The sequence below is a fragment of the Manis javanica genome, chromosome 1 (assembly GCF_040802235.1).
Source record: "Manis javanica isolate MJ-LG chromosome 1, MJ_LKY, whole genome shotgun sequence".
NCBI lineage: Eukaryota > Metazoa > Chordata > Mammalia > Pholidota > Manidae > Manis > Manis javanica.
Window position 1 is genome coordinate 144578304 of NC_133156.1, and position 6763 is coordinate 144585066.

The following is a 6763-nucleotide window of genomic DNA, read 5'->3' on the forward strand; positions in this document are numbered from 1 at the left end:
GAGCCCAGCTTCCAGACCTTGTCCACAATGTGCCAGGAGTTTCAGCTATCATTGGTCCATTTCTTGAGAGGCCCAAATCCATGCGCACTCAAAGGAGATTCTGGGCTTCAGTGCAGTTGGTATTGGCAACTAGATGTTATTCTGGTGGCCGAACCTCGGCTTCTGTGATATTTCCTTGGTTTGTACTTGCGGTTGTATAGCGGTGGCAGCCATATGTGTTAACATATCCACTGGGCTCAGGGCTTCCTTTCTGGGTCTCTGTGTTGTAGCCGTGGCCTAGCAACAGACCAGTTGCATCACAATATGGTTGAAGTTCCACGGGTATCTTGGCCATAGGATGCCCAACATCCCCACACACTCCGGCTCCAGTTCTCTCACCTTACAATCTACACGCTTTGAATCTTCCGCAATGGTCCCTGTGGTGAAAGCTAGAACCCTGTAACAATATTCCACAATAGCAAGGGAAGAGAACAACCACTGAGAGATAACAATTAAGATACAGCAAGATTTTGATACAACTAAGAAAAATTATAAGAATCCACAAACCAGAGGAGGTTCCCAATAACAGGAGTTATAGGATTCCTCAAGGCATAGGAAGTTCCCACTGCACAAATACTATAGGGGCTATAAGACAGATAAATTAAAGGCACCACAGAGTAAAATCTTGTCCATCTGGTAGGCGCAAGGAAGAGAGTGGTCCTGTGATAGGACGGTAGCAGGCAGGCGGTCCCATCAAGTATGGTCCACCATACTTTTACTTCTGTCCCCGTGGGGGTTACTGAATCATCTATATACAGTGCTGCTTAAGGAGCAAGCACTAGCATTATGATAAAACAAAACTCCAAAGCATGTTGATCCTACCTTCTGTGGATTCAGAATACCATAGTGTGATATTTGGCATCCACCCTGCTGTTATTCCATGTAGACGCAGGAGGGCAGGTTCCAGGATTTGTCCCAAGGTGGCAGGAGAGCAACCATCGTTTTCCATGTATTGATATGACCAAGGCCATGTAAACTCAATGGAGTTTCCATCATTCATTGCTCTTGGTCGTGGTAGGAAGATGTTATTGTGGTGGCCGAACATCGGCTTCTCTGATTCTCACTTGGTTTGAACTTGTAGTTGTATTGGGGAGCCAGCATATGTGTTAACATATCCACTGGGCTCAGGGCTTCATTTCTGGGACTCTGTGTTGAACCCGTAGCCTAGCAACAGGCTAGTTACATCTGGAAGCGGTTGAAGTTCAGTGAGGTTCCTGGCCATAGGAACCCCATCTGCCCCACACTTGCACCTTCCAGTATTCTCGACTTACAATCTACACGTTTCCAATCATCTACAGCGGTCCCTGGGCGAGAAAACTGTACTATTGTGACTACATTCCACAATAGAAAGACAAGTTAACAACAATTTAGAGCCATTGGAAATTAACATACAGCAAGATTTTGATACATATAACAAAGATTATAATATTCCTCAAGCCAGAGGAGGTTTCTAATCACAAAAGTTATAATAATCCTCATGATGCAAGGATAATTCCCAAAGCACAGAATGTATAGGGGTGATGAGTCACAATTTCATGCCACCAACATAGGTAAATCTCGTCTGTCCGGTAGGTCAAATGTAACAGAATGGTCCTAAGATAGGACAGTAGCATGTAGGTGGTTCGTTCCAGCACTAGTATACCACACTTTTACTTCTTTCCCCGTGGGGTTTACCAAAGGGTCTATATATAGTGCCACAGTAGGTGCATCCAAGGCCCATTATTCTAAAAGCAACCTTACCGTTACGATGCTCCTCCCTTCTGGCCGTTGAGGACACACTACTGTGACATTTGGCATCCACCCTGCAGTTACTCCGGGTATACACAGGAGGCCAGCTTCCAGGACTTGTCTACAATGTGACAGGAGTGTCAGCTATCGTTGGTCCGTGTGTCCAGAGGCCAAATCCATGTCCACTCAAAGGAGATTCGTGGCTTCAGTGCAGTTGGGATTGCTAGCTAGATGTTATTCTGGTGGCCGAACCTCGGCTTCTGTGATCCTTCGTTGGTTTGTACTTGCAGTTGTACAGGGGTGGCAGCCACATGTGTTAACGTATCCACTGGGCTCAGGGCTTCCTTTCTTGGTCTCTGTGTTGTAGCCGTAGCCTAGCAAAGGACCATTTGCATCATAACATGGTTGAAGGTCCATGGGTGTCATGGCCATAGGATGCCCAATATGCCCACACACCCTGGCTCCAGTAATCTCACCTTACAATCTACGTGCATTCAATCTTCCACAGTGGTCCCTGTGAGAGAAAGCTGGAACCCTGTAACAATATTCCACAACAGCAAGGGAAGAGAACAACAACTTAGAGATATGAAAAATTAAGATACAGCAAGATTTTTGTACAAGTAACAAAAATTGTAATAATCCACAAACCAGAGGAGGTTCCCAATAACAGGAGTTGTAGGATTGCTCAAGCCATAGGAACTTCCCACTGCACAAAGTCTGTAGGGGGTATAAGACACATGAATTAAAGGCACCAACAGAATGAAATGTTGTCCATATGGTAGGCGTATGCAAGAGAGTGGTCCTGTGATAGGAGTGTAGCAGGCAGGCGATCCCTTCCAGGTGTAGTCCACCATACTTTCCATTTGGTCCCTGAGGTGGTTACTGAACGATATTTACACAGTGCTACTGGAGGAGCAAACAAAAGCATTATGATTAAATAAAATTCTCCAGGAAGTTGCTCCTACCTTCTGGGTCTTCAGGATACACTAGTGTGACATTTGGCATCCAGCCCGCTGTTATTCCCCATAGACGCAGGAGGCCGCTTCCAGGCTTTGTCCCAAGGTGCCAGGAGAGCAACCATCGTTTTCCATGTGTCGATAGGTCCAAGGCCATGTCCACTCAATGGCTTTTCCATCATTCATTGCACTTGGTCATGTTAGGAATTTGTTATTGTGGTGGGTGTACGTCGTCTTCTCTGCCTCTTGCTTGGTTTGAACTTGTATTTGCATTGGGGAGCCAGCATATGTGTTAACATATCCACTGGGATCAGGGCTTCATTTCTGGGACTCTGTGTTGAACCCGTAGCCTAGCAATAGGTTAGTTACATCTGAAAGCGGTTGAAGTTCAGTGAGGTTGCTGGCCACCGGAACCCCAACTTCTCCACACTGCCATCCTCCAGTATTCTCGCCTTACAATCTACACGTATCCAATCATTGGAAGTGGTCCCTGGGCGAGAAAGCTGGACTATTGTGACTACATTCCACAATAGAAAGAGAACTGAACAACAATTTAGAGGCATTGAAAATTAACATACAGCAAGATTTTGATACAAGTAACAAAAATTGTAATAACCCACAAACCAGAAGAGATTCCCAATAACAGGAGTTGTAGGACTTCTCAAGCCATAGGAACTTCCCACTGCACAAAGACTGTAGGGGCTATAAGACACATGAATTAAAGGCACCAACAGAGTGAAATCTTGTCCATCTGGTAGGCGTATGCAAGAGAGTGGTACTGTGATAGGAGGGTACTAGGCAGGCGGTCCCTTCCAGGTGTAGTCCACCATACTTTTCATTCGGTCCCCGAGGGGTTTGCTGAATGATCTTTACACAGTGCTCCTGGAGGAGAAAGCACTAGCATTATGAGAAAACAAAATTCCCCAGGAAGTTGCTCCTACCTTCTGGGGGTTCAGGATATTCTAGTGTGACATTTGTCATCCACCCTGCTGTTATTCCAGGTAGACGCAGGAGGTCAGCTTCCAGGCTTTGTCCCAAAGTGCCAGGGGAGAAACCATCGTTTTCCATGTATCGATAGGACCAAGGCCATGTAAACTCAATGGAGTTTCCATCATTCATTGCTCTTGGTCGTGGTAGGAAGATGTTATTGTGTTGGCCGAATGTTGGCTTCTCTGATTCTCAGTTGGTTTGAACTTGTAGTTGTATTGGGTATCCAGCCATATGTGTTAACATATCCACTGGGATCAGGGCTTCCTTTCTGGGTCTCTGTGTTGTAGCCGTAGCCTAGCAACAGACCAGTTGCATCACAATATGGTTGAAGTTCCATGGGTATCTTGGCCATAGGATGCCCAACATCCCCACACACCCCGGCTCCAGTACTCTCACCTTACAATCTACATGCTTTTAATCTTTCGCAATGTTCCCTATGGGAGAAAGCTGGAACCCTGTAATAATATTCCACAATAGCAAGGGAGGAGAACAACAACTGAGAGATAATAAAAATTTATATATAGCAAGATTTTGATATGGGTAACAAAAATTGTAGTAATCCACAAACCAGAGGAGGTTCCCAATAACAGGATTGATAGGATTCCTCAAGCCATAGGAATTTCCCTGTGCACAAAGACTATAGGGGCCCTAAGACACATGAATTAAAGGCACCCACAGAGTAAAATCTTGTCCATTTGTTAGGCGCATGGAAGAGAGTGGTTCTGTGATAGGATGGTAGCAGGTAGGCAGTCCTTCCAGGTGTAGTCCACAATACTTTTACTTCTGTCCCCGTGGGGGTTACGGAATTATCTATATATAGTGCTGCTTAAGAAGCAAGCACTAGCATTATGATAAAACAAAATTCCCCTGGAGGGTGATCCTACCTTCTGGGGTTTCAGGATACCCTAGTGTGATATTTGGCATCCACCCTGCTGTTATTCCACTTGACGCAGGAGGCCAGCTTCCAGGCTTTGTCCCAAGGTGCCAGGAAAGCAACCATCGTTTTCCATGTATTGATAGGACCAAGGCCATGTAAACTCAATGGAGTTTCCATCATTCATTGCTCTTGGTCGTGGTAGGAAGATGTTATTGTGGTGGCAGTACGTCGGCTTCTCTGATTCTCACTTGGATTGAACTTGTAGTTGTATTGGGGAGCCAGCGTATGCGTTAACGTATCCACTGGGCTCAGGGCTTCATTTCTGGGACTCTGTGTTGAACCCGTAGCCTAGCAACAGGCTAGTTACATCTGGAAGCGGTTGAAGTTCAGTGAGGTTCCTGGCCATAGAACCCCATCTGCCCCACACTTGCTCCTTCCAGTATTCTCGACTTACAATCTACACGTTTCCAATCATCTACAGCGGTCCCTGGGCGAGAAAACTGTACTATTGTGACTACATTCCACAATAGAAAGACAAGTTAACAACAATTTAGAGCCATTGGAAATTAACATACAGCAAGATTTTGATACATATAACAAAGATTATAATATTCCTCAAGGCAGAGGAGGTTCCTAATCACAAAAGTTATAATAATCCTCATGCAAGGATAATTCCCAAAGCACAGAATGTATAGGGGTGATGAGTCACAATTTCATGCCACCAACAGAGGTAAATCTCTTCTGTCAGGTAGGTCAAATGCAACAGAATGGTCCTAAGATAGGACAGTAGCATGCAGGTGGTTCGTTCCCGCTCTAGTATACCATACTTTTACGTCTTTCTCTGTGGGGTTTACTGAAGGATCTATATATAGTGCGACTGGAGGTGCATCCACTGGCCATTATTCTAAAAGCAAGCTTACCGGTACGAACCTCCTTCCTTCTGGCCATTGAGGATACACTAATATGCAATTTGGCATCCACCCTGCTGTTACTCCGGGTATACACAGGAGCCCAGCTTCCAGACCTTGTCCACAATGTGCCAGGAGTTTCAGCTATCATTGGTCCATTTCTTGAGAGGCCCAAATCCATGCGCACTCAAAGGAGATTCTGGGCTTCAGTGCAGTTGGTATTGGCAACTAGATGTTATTCTGGTGGCCGAACCTCGGCTTCTGTGATATTTCCTTGGTTTGTACTTGCGGTTGTATAGCGGTGGCAGCCATATGTGTTAACATATCCACTGGGCTCAGGGCTTCCTTTCTGGGTCTCTGTGTTGTAGCCGTGGCCTAGCAACAGACCAGTTGCATCACAATATGGTTGAAGTTCCACGGGTATCTTGGCCATAGGATGCCCAACATCCCCACACACTCCGGCTCCAGTTCTCTCACCTTACAATCTACACGCTTTGAATCTTCCGCAATGGTCCCTGTGGTGAAAGCTAGAACCCTGTAACAATATTCCACAATAGCAAGGGAAGAGAACAACCACTGAGAGATAACAATTAAGATACAGCAAGATTTTGATACAACTAAGAAAAATTATAAGAATCCACAAACCAGAGGAGGTTCCCAATAACAGGAGTTATAGGATTCCTCAAGGCATAGGAAGTTCCCACTGCACAAATACTATAGGGGCTATAAGACAGATAAATTAAAGGCACCACAGAGTAAAATCTTGTCCATCTGGTAGGCGCAAGGAAGAGAGTGGTCCTGTGATAGGACGGTAGCAGGCAGGCGGTCCCATCAAGTATGGTCCACCATACTTTTACTTCTGTCCCCGTGGGGGTTACTGAATCATCTATATACAGTGCTGCTTAAGGAGCAAGCACTAGCATTATGATAAAACAAAACTCCAAAGCATGTTGATCCTACCTTCTGTGGATTCAGAATACCATAGTGTGATATTTGGCATCCACCCTGCTGTTATTCCATGTAGACGCAGGAGGGCAGGTTCCAGGATTTGTCCCAAGGTGGCAGGAGAGCAACCATCGTTTTCCATGTATTGATATGACCAAGGCCATGTAAACTCAATGGAGTTTCCATCATTCATTGCTCTTGGTCGTGGTAGGAAGATGTTATTGTGGTGGCCGAACATCGGCTTCTCTGATTCTCACTTGGTTTGAACTTGTAGTTGTATTGGGGAGCCAGCATATGTGTTAACATATCCACTGGGCTCA